Raw genomic sequence first — 17,827 nt, 5'->3', positions numbered from 1 at the left:
TCCTCTGGTGTTCATTTGTCACTGACTCTCAACTGTGGCTCCAAGACACTGTATCACAGGCAGCAGCCACATTGATAAAACCATCTGGGCAGATACCTGTTGGTGAGTTAAGGGGAAGTCTACCCCAAGCATGTGAAGCTTCCCCCAGTAGAATGGGCAGATGAGAACAATTTGTTCCAGTGGCCACAAAGGCAGCTTAAGCAGGTGCTATGGAGCACTTAGAGCTTGGTTAGACATTGAAGACACCAAAGTTTTCCACCTCATCCTGGGCCATTGCCAATCACTCTGCCTTTCATCTCGATACTGGGCTTAGATGACTCTGGAAAAGAGAGTGAAGCTGATGACTTTATGCAAGTCTGCCTCATTTTAATCCAATTCATGTATAACTTAAGACAGGACTCCACCATATCATTGGTCCTCTTGGAAAATGAAAGCTGACCAAATTGTGGTATATGATGGTGATGGAATATTACTGTGCTGTATGAAATGATGAACAGGATGACTTCAGAGAGAGATGGAAAGACCTACATGAACTGATGCAGAGTGAAGTAAAAAAGAACCAGGAAAACACTGTACACAGTAACAGCAATACTGTGGAGTGATCATCTGTGATAGATTTGGCTATCATCGGCACTACAATGATCCGGGACAATTCTGAGGGACTTAAGACAAAGAGGAAGAACTGCTGGAATCAGTATGCAGATGAAACCATGTGATTTTTCAATTGTTTATTTGGGTTCATGTTTTGGGGTTTTGGTTTTATAAGATTACTAAAAAAAGTAGAAAGGCCAGGGGCAGCATTACTATTCTATTATGTATTTATTCCAACAAAGGTGTACCATGCAGTAAACACAAGAATGGACTTGGCATCAGATGAGTTAGGCTTGAGCCCTGCTTTGGTTAATAACTAAGTGGGAGACTGTATAAATCACTTTCACTTTTCTGCCTCATTTTGTAGTTATCAAAAAAAGAAAGGAGTTGGTCAAAATTGTTTCTAAAGGTCTCTTCTTGCTCTGTAAGGAAAAATCCAAGTTTGGTTGATGGGTTGACAAAACGGGCATCGGAATGAGCTGGAATGTCCCTCATTCTGACATTTTGGGTATAATCTTAAATTTCTTTCCCCTTTCTTCCCACTCCTGTATCACTACTTTTTAAAATATCATTTTTAAATACATCTTAGAATGTTGCTTTGGCTTGACTTCTACTTTTCCTTTTTCCTTTCCCAGGCCTCAGTTTCCTCATCTGTAAAATAAGAGGATTGTATTGGGTGACTCAAAGAACTTTCCTACTCGAAATCCTCTAATTCTCTAATCTCGTGATTTTTCTTGCTTTTTTCTTTTTTCTATCATTCAATCTTTTTTCCTTCCCCATCCTTTTCTTCTTATTCTCTTTACCATCTTGTTCTCCCTTTCTTTATACTTCCAGATTAATGGTCTAATTAAGTTATCTGAGTTCAGAGATTTGCAGAAGACAAGAGAAGTAGGGGGAAGAGATTCATGGTAGGTGTGGAGGATGTAAGAGATGAGTGAAGTTGAGGAAGAAGGGGTATGTGGGGAAGAGTACAAAAAAACAGTTTTTATACCGATCATCCCAGTTGTTTTTATGCTTTCAGTTTAAATCTTATGAAATGTTTCTGAATAAATTTTAGCTAAAGATAGTCACTAAAATATGCACATTAGTAAGGAAACAGAAAACTTAACAATGTTCAATGACCTAATTACTTGGGTATGTTTAATTTTCCAAGGCTAATGGCCCTAGATTTCTATCAGTTAAATATGAGCTATGTATTTTTTTCTTTTTCCATGGCAAGAATTGCCTAATATTTATAGTGGGATAGGACCTCTAATGATTGATTTTTATGTTGATGCAGCACCCAGTAGAAGGGATTCTCAGAAACAATTCTCTTTACCATTCCCTGGAACTCCTGCCTTTCTGTTGTTTTCTTCATAATTATTGCATATTGCATATATATATATATGTATGTATATGTATATAAGTACCTCTTAGTTACTCTTAGAATGGCTATTCTTGAATAATAACTTCAATTTACTATCCAAGTCCTTATCCAATTTATTACTTCATTGCTAGTCCATACCAGAGACATATAATCCAATAGAAAAAGCATATACTTAAGATATGAAACAATCTAAATAAGAAAGAAGGATGTCAAGTAGCAAAATGTCTGCATCATTAAACAAAAGGGTGTAGTCTCCTACACCTCCAAGAGAATTATCAACAAATTCCTTTTCAAGTCTGAATTTCTATCATAATAGGAGGACTTAATTGCTTCAGAAATCACAGTCCCAGAGGTGGACTTATACAAAGCTGTATTATTTATATCTTGGGATGTCTTTGTCAGCCCCTCTCAGCAAAGGCAAGAGAATGGTAGAAAGCTCTTATCTTGAGTTGTGAATTAAAATGCTTCAAATGAAGCACTGGGATTCAGAGACACCATGGTGATACTAATACATGCAATAGTATTTGTTTCTCCACTTTGACCATAATTCTTTATCTTGCTATTCTATCTAATGTGCTCACTGTATTTGACTTATGTTTTTAAACCCCTAACTTTGTAGAGCAGAGATGTCAAACATATTACCCATGCACCATATTACAGCCCACAACAATGAGGCCTCTACCAGATTAAAATGTAATTGGGAAATATCTAAAAAAATAAGTAAAAATACAATAAGTCATGGATAATGTTACACTAGGGATCCTTATGTTTAGTTTAGTGGCTACCATTTCTATTTGAGTTTGGCACCACAGTTGTAAAGGATACCTCCACAAAACTGATTCTGCCTCCACCATTTATGGATTCTAGAACACCTAAAGCATTGTGAAAATTATAGTTTCTCTCAGTAAGTGATTTCCCTCAGCTCTAACATGGCATCTACATATTTCTTTAATGAAATTCCATTCATTTCTGTGACATTTTTGACTCATCATTTCCTTCAAAAATGTTATGTAATCTCTAGTTCATTTTAATCCTAAATTCAATGGTTCTTTACTGAATGTAATTTTATTTCATTGTGGTGAGCGACAGATATTTAACTTTATTTTGTGTTTGTTTTTGAGATTTTTCTACCCTACTATATGATCAGTTTTTATAAATATGCCATGTAGTGTTAAGAAATACACATATATGCTCTTTTCTATTCCTTTTCAATAATCATTGAGCCATTGTTTCTAACTTTTCTAAAATCTGACTCAGAGTCTTCCTAATGTCTTATTTATTTTTGGATAGATTTAACCTATGCTTTGGGGGGGGCGGTATATTGAGATCCACCATTATAGTTTTCCTGTCTATTTCTCTCTAGAATTAATTTAGCTTATTATTTAAGTACTTAGATGCTATGCCAGTGGGTGCATACATGTTGAGTATTGATATTAATTCATTGGCTATGGTTCCTTTTAGCATAAAGTAACATCTATGTTTATCTCTTTTAACCAATTCCACTTTTTGTTATTGCCTTATCTGAGAACATGGTACTCTGCATTTTTAGCTAAAAAGAAGCATAATAAATTTTTTTCCAGGACCCAATTTTAGCTAGGAATTTTTGTGCCACAAGTATTTTTCTTGCAAGCAATGTAGTTTTCTATTCTTATTTATAATCTATTCTGCTATCTTCTGTTTTATAGCTGATTTCCTTCTATTCAAATTCTGTTATAACTGTTAACACTCTATTTCCCTCCATCCTTTTCACTTATACTTTCTCCTCTTTTTGTCTCCAGCACCTTTCTTTATAAATAATAAAAAGGCGGTGAGAGGAATATGTTCAGTGCCAAAGATCTATACTTGATAAACAATGCTCTTATGCCCCTCTGCACATCTTTTTCTCCCCTCACCAAGACAATATTCCTAAGTTATTATCCTTACTTTCTTTTCTTTCTTTTTAAAATGCTTATCTTCCATCTTATAATTAATACTGTATATTGGCTTCAAGGAAGAAGAACTGTGAGGGCTAGGCAATGGGGCCTAAATGACTTGCCCAGAGTCACCCATTTAGGAAGTCTCTGAGGTAGGAAGTCTCTGAGGTCAGATCTGAACCCAGGACCTCCTGTCTCTAGGTCTAGCTCTCAATCCAATGAACCACCTAGGTGTCCCCCTTTCTTTTCTTTTGAAGTCCTTCATGAGTCATCCTCCAAGGTTAGAGTTTGTTTTGCTAATGGCTAATCTTTTTCTAAATCTACCTTTCCTTGTATTTTGTTTCCTCCTTTGACAAGTTCAGATAAATGTGAGGTTCAAGTAAGTGATACCTGCTCCCCATACCCATTTTTCCTTCTTTGTATAGTTCTTTTACTTGTGCATATTGATGATGTGAGATAGTTCCCTCTACTTTTCTTCCACTTTCTTCCCTTTGTATTTCTAACCCCATCCCTTTCTAATTTTAAGATCATCAAAACTACAATTAAGCCCTTTACCATACTTAATCCTTTCTATCAACCTCCTCAAGACAGAGTTCTTCAGAACACATATCCTCTCTCCAATTAGAACATAAGTATTTCATCCTTGTATATTTATTTCTCTTACCTATGTCTTCTTCAGTTGCTGTATTTGTTGACATTTCTTATATTTCTGTTATCCAGTATATTTGCAAGGCAAATAATCTACTCTGGTCTGGTTTTCTTTGTAGGAAGGCTTCAAATGCTTCTTTTTTTTAATTGAATACCCATCTTTTTCATTGGTGATTAGGCTCTGGTTTGCATGTCACTTTGGGTTTTATCTTGAGCTCTTTTGCTCTTTATTCCATTCCTTAGTTTCTGGTGAATGTAGAACAGTCTTTTATTATTCAAATTTCCTTTATTTTATATTTGAAGGTCTTTCTCCTTGATATTTTCAGAATTAGTAGGTTGTCATTAGAATCATGCAATTTAAACAGTATGTGTTGATTAACCACTATGTAATCTAATCATTGTTTAAGTATTGCAAAGGATCCCTGCTCCCCCACCCAGGCAATTACAGATTCTTTCAAATGTCTTCTTTTTTGTGTTCAGAAGTTCTGGACATTTTTCTTACATTATTTCTTGCGTTCAAGTTTTTGTACTTAACATCCTTCTGGGATACCTATGATCCTTCAGTCATCTTTGAAATTGATATGTTTTGCTTTTCTAGAGATCATAGTTTCCTTTAATATTATCACTTTTTGTTTCTCTTCTTTCAGATTGTCCTTTATGTTTCTGAATTTGCATTTTTGATCAGCTGCACTCTCTTGTTTCTTTGTAAGATTCATTGCCATGGAATCCAATTTTTCCTCTTTTTATTTCTCTCTTAAATCATTCAGGAACATCCTGTTATGGTCCCATGCTTTCTTGAGGATCCACAAAATATGTTGCCTCATCAGGTGATGATACATTTTCCTTTACCTTACAATTAATTATTCATATTCTTATTCATATTTATGTATTCATTCTGGTCTTACTTATGTCCTAGATGCCAAATTACCTTGAGTTATTAATATCTTTTCTGTTGGTTTATTAGCTATTCTGCAAATATTTTAAGTGAACTTTCTTCCTTCTGGGATATTTGGTAATTTATATTCCTCCTTTCTATTCCTCTATCACTCACTTTCTGACTCCTACCCTCTTGATAGCAATTTCTCCAGGAGCTAACCTACAAAGTTATGTCTACCTTCTCCCATAATAAGGAATAAACTTTTCACCAATCCCAATTTATCCCCAAGGAACTTCTAGGAGGACAGTGCTGGCCACAGCTGGATATGAATCCCTTTTCCTTTAAGCCTCTTAGAGCCTCACACATCTATTGACACCTGCCCCATTTTCCTCTGTTTCTCAGTTGTTATGCTGAACACTATTGCAGCACATCACTCTACTACACTGTTGTCCCTGGGAGAGTGAGTTTCTTTTTTTTGCTTTCAATCATGCAGGTGTGGGGAAACAGTTGAAAACTATTGGAAATCCCCTAGTGGAAGAAGAATGCCAAATAAGAATGTTGGAAATTAGGGATTGACCTTCTCTGCTCTTAATGTCAGGTTGTTACCTCTTTAAAGTTGATGGTGTCTTAGAACATGGAGATAGCTGAAATTGATTTATCTCTTGCATATAATTCCTGTTTTAGAGAGATTTAAAAGGCTAGAAGTATCAAAGATTGTTTCTAGTCTTGCTGGTTAATCATGTGATTGAAGTCACTTTATCCATGTATGATGCCTTTTACTTGCTCATTCATATTTGCTTTTAGAGGGTTCTCTTAATACATGTATTTTTATTTTAAAATTTCTACTCGGTTCTGATGTTTTTATCAGGAATGGTTGGGAATCTTATTTAAAGATCCATTTTCCCCTGGAAGGATTATACTTAGTTTTGATGAGTAAATTATTCTTGTTTGTAAATCTATAGCCTTTGCCTTATAATATGGTAGTCCAAACTCTTCACTCCACCAAATCTTGTGTGATCCTGAAATGTGGCTCCTCTGAATTTGAACTCTTTATTTCTTTTTCCTTGTAGAATTCTTTTCTTTACCTTACAAAGCTCAAAATTTTCATCATGGATTTTCCAGTTATTCTTCCTTTTCTTTAGCACTCTAATTGCTTTTCAAATTTTTTCTGTGAAGCTTTTATTTAATTTATCATATAATTTTAAACTCTAAAAATAAAAAAAAAACCCTAACAACTATTGATTCATTTCTAGTTGGCCTTGTGGTCAATTTTTTTTTTTATTATTTGGAGATTTGATTGTAGAAATTTCGGAGTTACTATCATCATTTTCTAAGTTTATACCTTGCACATTTCCAGTTCCACAATGGCCCCTTTTTGGTGTCTTTTTTGTTTTGTTTATTCATTCATATAGCCTTACTTCCTGGTTTGGGATCTTACATTAAAGTCAGTCTCTGTACACTTCTTTTTTTTTTTTTTTTTAAACCCTTATTTTCTCTCTTGGAGTCAATACTGTGTATTGGCTCCAAGGCAGAAGAGGTATGGGTAGGCAATGAGGGTCAAGTGACTTGCCCAGGGTCACACAGCTGGGAAGTGTCTGAAGCCAGATTTGAACTTAGGACCTCCCATCTCTAGGCCTGGCTCTCAATCCACTGAGCTACCCAGCTGTGCCCCCCCCCACCCCCTACTACACTTCTTGAGGGAACATTAAGACCTTTATATACTCTTGGTCTCTGTTATTGTGTGTTCTGTGGTTGCATGTGTGTTATTTAAAATCACTTGGGATTCTATTTGGAAATATTGAGCATCAAGGTATGTAGTATCTTATAAACTTCCTGTGGTCATGTGGGGAACTTTGAAACTTCATTCCCCGTGATCCAATGGGTTTCCGGTTTTCAGTTTTGGACATATAGGGCAGCTTAAATTCGGAGGTTGGGCTTGAGACGGCTCTTTTTGGCTACGTAGTGAGGACGGGCACTGGTGGTAACTTTGAAGAGTTTTTGCCAGGCGTGTGGTCTAATAATTTATCTCTATCAGCATGGCTTTTATTAAAATACTAATTTCCCTCATTATATTGGCCTTCATCATTTTTAAAAACAACACATGAATCCTCCATCTCTGGCTAGATATAGCATATCCCTTGAGGTAAGGCTGCAAGAGCCCAGGATAGGTATCTTTCACGGGCTAGAAAGGATTTCCTCCTGTGCAGGGAGTTTACCACTTCCCATTGCCATCTCATGGCCAGCCTCCTCAGGTGAGAAGACCTTAGACCATGTTTGTAAGAGCTTTGTTCCTTTTATATTCTGCTGGGTGCAGTATGTCCTCTGAGGGAAGGTTGCAAGGGCCTGGCCAAGCATCTTGCATCTATTCCAATACAATGACTAACATCTGTCCCAGCACAAGGCATCTTCCACTTCCTGCTGCCAGTTCAGTCTCCCATCTCTAATGTGGAGAACCTCTGGTGCAAAGAGAACCAATCCACTCTCTGACTTTAGGCTTTCCATCTCTTATTGTGTCCATCCTTTGAGGGAAGCAGAAGAGTTCCCTTTTCCTGCCTAATTTCCAGACTTTTGAGGAAAGAGGATTTGTGAAACAGAACCATCTAACCATCTGACTGTATGCTTCCTGCCTCATATTACACTTACCTCAAGCCCAATCTCCAGCTTTTGTTGGGAAGACTAAGTACCCTCTACTTAATGATGAACATTCTCACAGCTTGTCATACCCTTCACATCCAAGGGATTTAACTCCTGTAGGTCATTATCTAAACCCCATTTGCCACCTCCTACCACTGAATTCCTCATTCCCAATCTTCTTTTATTTTTCCCATCCCATCAAAGTTTCAGCCAAATACCATCCAGCCCTTTCACTGTGCTCTGTGGCTTTCCTGTTCTGTAGGCAACAAACATTCTTTCTATTAAATCTTTTCCTCTCCTACTCCTTCCGTTTACTATCTCTAACTGAAATCTGACTCCTTCCTGATGACACAGCCTCCCCAGGCACCCTTTCCAGTACTGGCTACACTTTCATTTGTACTCCTTAGTGCTAAGGGAGTTAGAATACTCCTTATTCCCCAGTGCCACTTCCAGGTTCTCCCCTCCTCTATCACTCAGTAATCTCTCTTCCTTTGAGGTTCATTCTATTCATTTATACCACCCAATCAAAATCCTGATAATCCTGGCCAGGTCAAAATCCTGAATCCCATTTCCCCAGGTCACTCCCTTTCCTTTTTTAATGAGTTTCATGCCTAGCTAATAATATTTCTCTCCTCTCCAACTCTTGCCTTTAGAGTAGGGGACTCCAACATATATATTGAATCTCCTTCAAACCACTCAGTTCTTCAACGTACCTACTTTTTTTGACCTACTTCTACACCCTTCCTCAGCCATACACACAGATGTCATGCCCTTTTAAAAATTACTTATTTATTTTCAATTATAATTATTATCTGACATTTCAAGATTCAGATTTTTCTCCCTCTCTCCTTCTCTCCCCTCTCCTTGAGGCAGTCTGATGCAGATGATATCAGTACTGTCATGCAATTAATATTTCCATATTCCTCATGATGTGAAAGAAGACACATATCATACATACAATAAAAAAACTCATGAAGGAAATAAAGTGAAAAATGGTATTCTTTTATTTCTAATCATACTCCTTTGTAATCAGTTCCTTCTTTGGCTATAAAATTTTTTATCATGAATCCCTTGGGCTTATTTTGGAACCTTGCTTTTTTGATAATAGTTTAGTCCTTCAGCTCATTTCACTCTACATTCACTTATATGTCCTTTCAGGTTTTTCTGAACTCATATTGTTCTCCATTTTTTATGGCTCAATAGTATTCCATTACTACCATATACCACAACTTGTTTAGCCATTCCCTAGTTGATGGACATCCAACCATCAGGGCCTTGATTTTGCCATCACCCACAAGTGAACCACTTATGGAGTCATCATGACAAGATCTTCTACAAATTTATGTCATACAACCTCAATTGGGCCCCTACTTGCTGCTAGGCAACCCTCCTATATCTCCCATATCAATTCTCTATCCCACTCTCCACAGCAGCTCTTACATATCTTTTCCTCCTTCCTTAAACCTCCCATGGCTCCCAACTCATATTTTATAGAAAAAAGATGAGTTCATTTATCATGAGGTTCATCTTCTATCCTCTTTGTTATTTTCTATCACTTAATCCTTTCTCTTCACCATTTCACATGATGAAGTGGCCTTACTTCTTACCAAGGATAAGCCCTTTACTTTTTCAAGTGATGCCATTCCATCTCATCTCCTCTAACAGATTGTCCTCTCTGATATCCCCATGCTCTCACTTATTTTCAATCTTTCCCTGTCCTTTCTGCTTACAAACATGTCCATGTCTTTCCCCAAAAACAACCTCACTTGATCCCTCCATTTCCTGATAACTATCATATATCTTCTGAACTTCCTAGCTAAACTCTTTGAAAAAGGTGTCTATAATTAATGCTTTCACTTTCTGTCTTCTTAACCCCTTATAATATTGCTCCTGACCTTATTTTCATTTCACCAAAATTCCACTCTCCAAAGTTACTCACAAATTTTTAGTTGCCAAATCCAATGTCTTTTTCTCTGTCCTTGTCCTCCTTGGACTCTCTGCAGGCCTTGCTCTCTATCTATCTGTTTGTACATCATCTCTCCATTTAGATTATAAACTCCTTGATGACAGGAACTGTCATTTGCCTCTTTTCCTATCCCTAGCACTTAGCACAGCACCAGGCACATAGTAGTCTTTTAATAAATATTACTTTTTTATCGAGTACCGTATTCTTCAAGAATCTTAAGGAATCTTAAGACCAGAAAACTAAAAGCTTTCCACATGTCCCAAGTCATCTCACCTAGGAGAGTCTCAATTCTGTCCTATTGGCCTGAGATTTCTGGGTTATAGACTCTAGAGTTTAAGATGCCTATTGGACACCCAGTTCAACATTTCTGAAAGAAAGTTGGAGATATGAGACTAAAGGTTATCAGAGAGTTTCAGGCAGGAAAGGTAGATTTGAGAATCATCAGCACAGAGATGGTGATTGAATCCATGTAAGCTGATGAGATCATCAAGTGAATATAGAGGGAAATGAGAAGAGGACTCAAGGGAGAACCTTTTTTAAAAAAATTTAATTTTGAATATTTTCCCTTAGTTACATGTTTCATGTTCTTTCCTTCTCCCTCAAACTCCCCAATCCCCCTTAGCCAATGCACAATTCCACTGGGTTTTACATGTATCATTGAGTAAGACCTAATTCCATATTATTGATAGTTGGACTAGAGTTATCATTTAGTGTCTACATCCCCAATAATATCCCCATCAGCCCATGTGTTCAAGCATTTGTTTTCTTCTGTGTTTCTCTCAAGGGATAACCTTTTGGGACACTTATGGATAGAGAATGTGATCTGGAAGATTTAGCAAAGGAGACAAAAGAGTGGTCAGATAGTTCAGAAAAGAGCCAGGAGGTTATACAGGTTATGGATTTTTAAGACGCAGTTGTTGGATACAGCCTCCATCATCCATCTGGAAAGGTTTAGAGCACCAGATCTAAAGGTTAACCCCTAATCTGCACTCCCAGCTCTAATCACTTGTCCCAAGCTGAGTCAGAGAAAATAACTCTGGGATCAGAGCAAATGCACTACTCCTGACCTTTGCCCAAAACTTGAATCTGTGTCCATCTTCAGAACTATATAACTACTAGCCCATTCCAATGGCACAGGTACATGTAACCTAAATTTATGATCCTGGGCTAGAAAATGATCTATTATGATTTCTCCTGATCATTAACCAGTCTCAAATTCTTCCTAGGTCTTCATTGGAGTAGCTACAGGAGAGATCTGGTCTATACTTCTCCATCTTTGCCAGTCTGCTTTCTTATACACATTTCAATTGCTCTAAGAATCATGAAGATCTTTCTGCACAAGATGGTGAGGCAGACAATAAGTCTTATTATCCTCATGTTACAAATGAGGAAATTGTGGTTCAGAGAGGATAGTTTATTTTTCCATGATATAGTTGCCATTTTCAAGTCGGGCTGGTCTGGGACCTTATTGAAATAAGATGAAACATTCAAAACAATCAATAAAAATAGGAGGTTTTTTTAGCCATAATAGAGGAAGAATATTCAGATTGTGGAAAAGATATTTATCTTGATTCAATTAAACAATACAATCTTGATTCAATTAAACAATAGCTTCCCTGCCTTGGTATTATCCATGGTGGTCTGCCCATCAAACCTAAGCAAGCAACTAGAGTCCTTGTTCTCTGGCCCTTCTGAACTCAGGAAAATAGTAATCCATGACTTTGACCCAAGTCCAGAGTCCCCAGGGACAATCAAATTTCAGGGATAGCCCCAACATCCCTAAAGGAAAGCAATCAATCCAGCTCATATGCCAGGAGATCTTCATAAGTTATATTTCTACTCTATATACTTCCAAAGCTAGTAAACATCTGAGTTAATATTCTAAAGTCTTCTAGTTCTCAGACTAGTTCTCTTTCCCACTACTCTACACAACCGGCAGACAGCCAGTCTTTTCTTTTCATTTTTGATTAAAATTCTGGATCATTCAAGAACGATTGAGGAGGTCCTGACATAGACTAGCTGTGTCACCCTCTGTATCCCTCAGTGCCCTCAGCATAACACTTTAAGGTTACAAGTCACAGAAAATGTGTCACTCTACATTAGTAAAAAGAATTTCCTATACCACAGAAATCATAGGTCTAGACCTAATCCTGTCTGGAGCTCACCATGAAGTATATTATTACATAAGTTTTTTCTTGGTTGCAAAACCAACTTGCTTTGAATAATGGAAAAGTCCCACACATGCCTAGAACTGCTTTTGACTTCACTGTGATTCCCTGACGACCATCTCCTTTTCTGTGACAAGAATGCATCTTTTGCTTTTTTTTTTCCCTTTCCCTATTTATTTAAGCTAAAACCTCACTTGTATCACGCAATAAATTTTCAGGGTAATAGTAACATGGATGAGTTGATAAATGTTTAACAACTAATTCCAAAAAAAGCAAATGTGCACAAAAAAACCTTTTTTCTTGTAGTTTGCCTTATTAATATTTTCTCTATTACTTACTTAAGTCTAGACAGTCAACAAAACAATAAAAGCCCTGATTTTTTATTGTTTGCCTGGTTCAAGAGGGTATAAATGTTCACTCTGAAAATTTAAGAGCCAGTAAGAGTTGGTTCTAGCATGCCCCTGATATTAGTCAATATTTATGTAGTAATTTAAAGTTTGCTACTTTCTCATTTGATCCTTTTAATAGCCCTTTAAGGGAGATGCTACAGGAATTATTCTCACCATTTAAGACATGAGGAAATTGAGACTCAGAGAGATTAAATAACTCCCTAATTATCACACAATGTATCATAAGCAGAATACAAATCTAGGTTTTCTCTAGTTTGTGACTGACACTCAATCTGCCTCTCCAGGATCCTTCCCAAGTTTAGATTTTTGCCTTTGTTGACACCATGTCCCAGATTGCCTCTTTCTTTGGTCAGGTGAATTGTTTGTACCAGCCAATTGACATCATGTAATCAACTATTTTGACCATTCAGCAGGTTGTTCTTTCACATAGACAGAACTTCACGATGTCCTTTTGTGTGACTTTTAATTTTCTTTTTCATGACCTGATTCAACATTAAAACATTCCTTCCTACAATGTCAGCTTTACTGAAAATGTGAGACTGAATCACTTCTTACTCTCAATCTCATATACCTGACACCCACTTCAATTGACCTTATAAATGCATTTAAATAGATTTTTCAGATAATGACCCTTCCTAGCATAATACAACAGGAGGCAGATAAATTAGCAGTCAGACTCATGAGACCCTCGATGAATTTTGCAAAGATGCTTAAACCCCACAAGACAAGTCTGTGTCCTGACTGTACTTCATCCACTGACTCACGGAGGGACTGTAGAGAAGTCACAGAGTACTAGTCATTGGTTCCATCAGCTGGTGATTCAGCCCCATTGCCTACTAGAAGTGAACTAAAGAAGGCCTTCACTGTTAAAGAGATATCCCATTTCCAATCAGATCATTCCTCTGCTCCCTACAGTTGTCTCTGAATTTGCTTTGTAGGAACAAGTCTGCCCTTTATGTACTGGCAAGGGAAGAACACTAACTGAAAGTCGCTGTCACAGGCTCAGTCAGCAAAGAGATGAGTCATATAAAGGTCGGGAAATGGGTCCAAAAGAACAGCATGTTCAACCCAACACTGAGCAGGTAGCCTACCCTACCTACCAGAGTAACTTTGTCCATCGTAGCTGAATATTATTATAAAGCAGGTCATTATTACATGGATTTAGATATAGCATGTAGCCTGAAAAAAAATAACTACATTCAATAAAAAATTAATGCAGCATGAATGACCTTACAAGAAAATAACATCAATCATTTTTCTAATTATTATTCTATCTATGTAAAGGAAGATTCCCCTGGAAGATCCATAGCACCTGAACTTTAGGAGAGGCACATCTGAGACTTAGTATAGTGTCAGGTACATAGCACATATTTGATAAATGCTGATTGTCTGAAGTTTTTCCGTACTTCCTCCTCTTTATCTTGATATAACAGCTGGTATTTTCAGTTATCCAAGGTTTATAATAGTGCTGTCTAGATTCTATTGTGGATAGTCCAGAACTTTCAACCTTACAGATATTGTTCAGTCATTTTTCAGTTGTGTCCCAATCTTTGGGACCCCATTTGGGGTTTTCTTGACAGAGATACTGGAGTGGTTTGGCCATTTCCTTCTCAAGCTCATTTTACAGATGAGGAAAGAGTGGCAAAAAAGGTTAAGTGAACTTGCCCAGGGTCACAGAGCTTGTAAATGTCCGAGGCCAGAGTTGAACTCAGGAAATTGAATCTTCCTAACTCCAGTCAGCACGCTATCCACTGGACCACCAAACTGTCCTTTAGTCGAATTATCCAGCATTAAAAGTGTAATGGGCAGCATTGGGAGGTGATGGGTTCCCCCTCCATGGAGGTCTTCACTTATCAAGTATGTTATATCGGAGATTCCTTCCATGAGGCCAGTTCTATCATCTATTACCATTCTTCTGCTTTCAGGAGAGAATAAGCAACTACAAATAGTTGAACTTTACATAAATTAATTGAAATTTATTTAGTTTTAAGTTTGTTTAATAAAGTTCAAGAACTTTATTAATTAAACTTTAAGTATTAAACTTTCAATATTAATAATAGTGCCTCAAATTCACAGAATCTCAGTGTTGAGAGACTTGAGATGCTATTTCATACATCTTGTCCTTAAAGAATAATCCCCTGTAGAAAATACTCCCCAAGTTATCATCTTAAAAGAGTCATCAGGGCCAGCTGGGTAGCATGGTGGAAAGAGAGGAGACCTGGAATTGGGAGGACCTGGGTTCAAATGTGGCCTCAGATACTTTGTAGTTGTGTGATCCTGGGCAAGTCACTTAAAAAATCTTCACTCTCTAACTCTTACTTCTCTTCCATAAAGGTTTTAAAAAAAGAAAAGAGTAGTAGTCATCCTCTGCTTTAGTGTGAATTTGTTCAGAACCCAAATTGCTTCAGATCTATTTCCAAGAACTTAGGGGGATAGGATATCTCTTTCTAATGCTACTGGCTTCTCCCTGTCTGTCCCTAGGTTTCTAATTCTATTTTTAAACTATCATAAAGTGGCACCATAATCAGTAAGTAGGATATGTTTTTGAAGTATGTTTACATTTAATCTGAGACATTTAATGTCTCATTTAATCTAAGCCATTCTGCGAGGTATGTATAACAGATATTCGATTCCCATTGTTCAAAGTTACAAATATACTTAGCAGCACAGTAGCTCCAGGTGATCCAGAGATAAATATGATTTCTTAAGGGATTTATAAATCAATTGGTGGAAGAAGATAACATTCAATAAACAAACATAAAGCAACTATAGCAAATGTCATAAGAGCAGTAAATAATAAGAAATTCAATAGGAACTAACTCAGAAGAGGAAGGTATCTGGAAAGGGATAGAATGAGTATAATAATTCATATTTAAGAATGGGTAGTGAGGTGACATAGTGGACAGAATATTGTAGCTGCAGCCAGAAAGACCTGAGTTCAAATCTGGCCTCTGATACTTAGTAGCTGTATCACTCTGGACAAGTCACTTTACCCTGTTTGCCTCAGTTTCTTCATCTGTCAAATGAGCTAGAGAAGGAAATGGCAAACCATTCTAGAATCCTTGTCAAGAAAACCCCAAATGGGATCATGAAGAGTCAGACATGACTGAAAAAATGACTTAGCAACAACATTTATGGAATGCTTTCCTCCCTGCGAGTTAGGTAGTACAATTATTATCACATCCAATTTACAGATAAGGAAACTGAGTCTAAGAATTTAAGTGACTAGGCTATACCATAAGCAACTGAGGCAGGATTCATGTACAGTCCAACTCCAAGCCCAACACTGTGTCACACAGACCAAAAAATCATACATTTAAAGCAGCAGCAAAAGGGAATATAGAGGTCTTCTAGCCCAGACTTGCCTCATTTTACAGACAAGGAAACTAAGGCTCAGGAGAAGTGACTTATCTAAGGTCACACAAGAGTAATAAATATCAAGATCAGAATTAGAATCCAGAACCCCTGATGTGCAAATTTGTGCTTTTTCAAATGTATTACCTTGATTCTACAAGAAAGGCTTCACAATGGGATGCCTTAGTATGCAAATCTTAAAGGACAAGGAAGGATTTCACTTAAGCCTTCACTTATGGATCATGTGAGTGAACATATGTAAAGTACTTTGTCCTTATATAGTCCTATATAGATTTTTATTATTATTTTAACTAGCTTTGAAGAATGAATAAGACTTTACCAGTGACCATTACAGAGACCTCTGAGAAGTCTGAAATGCAGAGAAATCAGATAGAACTAGTTTAACCACCAAAGTTTGCTTATCTTGATTATCCAAAGTCAAGAAGTCAACTTTCCTACTGATTTGTGGTGTTCTAAATGTCTTGAATTTAGGTAGACATTGTTAGTGGCTCAGTTTCCCTAGGAAGGCTATAATATGTACATAGCATACACTGATGCAATTGGATCTGGATTCAGAGCCAGTTCCTGAATCACTCTATTCTGGATAGTTTTCGAGTTAAGCATGGAAAACTACTGTGGAAAGCAGTTCTTCGCAAACAGGCAAGCCATAACTCATGCTCGCCTCCCAGTTTGGGTGTGGACTTTGCCAAAGAAAGCCAGCAGGCTAGCCTTGGGAGGATGGAGAGGAGAGGAGTGAGGGAGGAGCAGAAAAAGAAGAGTCTTCTATTATATCGCAGGCACACAAACATACTATGCCATCTCCCTTCTCACTCCATCTCTGAGGGCAGGGCTGAGAATTGCTGAATGAAGCCCTTCTCCCCCTCCCTGCTGCCCCTAAGGGTAATCTATATTTAGAATGTGATATTTGGATGCTGTGATGACCAAAGTCACGCTCACGCTCACCACCATCTTTTTGAAGCAGTCATTCTTTGCCCACTCGATCTCTTGCTCACTCCGTGGACTTTTCCCTTGGGGGCAATTTGCCCAAGAGGATCAGAGCCCACTGAAGCTATCAAGAGGACCATTTGTGAGTCACTCAGGGCATGTGGGTGAAGGAAAACAAAAGAGGTGCCTGTGTGCCCGAGGAAAAGGGAGGGGAGATGGGATAAATCATGACTGCCTTGACCCAGCCCTGGCTTGCTGAGTCTCACTGTCTCAAGAATAACAAGTTACCCACCAGGAAGAGGGTGACAGGAATGAACCCACTCATCTCTCCCAGTGTCTTCTCTCTTTTAAAAATTATTTTAGAAGAAATTCCAGCTCAGTGAGATCTACTGGGCTCATGTGATGATTAATGTATCGTGCATCAACTGATGCTAATGATACACAGCCTTTCTAAAGTTCAAGTATTTTATAATGTGCTGGCCTTATTGATAAGAGCATTTCTGGGACTAGGAACACAACTGCCATGACATATGGGCTAAATCTGATGATTTGTCTGAAACTGTTCAACTGAGATTTCTTATCTCCATTATTCTTCCCCTTCACCCCCAATTAGCACCATTCTCCCTCCCCTTTTACCTAGGAAAGTGAAACAAAAAAAAAATACTCCCTCATACTACAATTATAAGACAAAGTTGACCACATCTTACACTTACAAAGCTTATTTCTTTTTAAATGATCTCAAAGCAGTTTACATAGATTGGTTCCTAATGAGGTCTCCATGACAGATAAAGCAATACCTCTGAAAGTTAAACTATTGTATTGGTTTAAATATAGATTGTCCTTGGAGTAGATATGTGCAAACCCTGAGGGATATCTCTTTGAGAAAAAAGGAAATAGGTGAATATACTCAATTCTTCTTCCATATATCCTCACTAGCCATTATTCAATATTTTTC

The sequence above is a fragment of the Gracilinanus agilis genome, chromosome 1 (assembly GCF_016433145.1).
Source record: "Gracilinanus agilis isolate LMUSP501 chromosome 1, AgileGrace, whole genome shotgun sequence".
NCBI classification, from domain to species: domain Eukaryota; kingdom Metazoa; phylum Chordata; class Mammalia; order Didelphimorphia; family Didelphidae; genus Gracilinanus; species Gracilinanus agilis.
Note: the sequence above shows the minus strand (reverse complement) of the source record.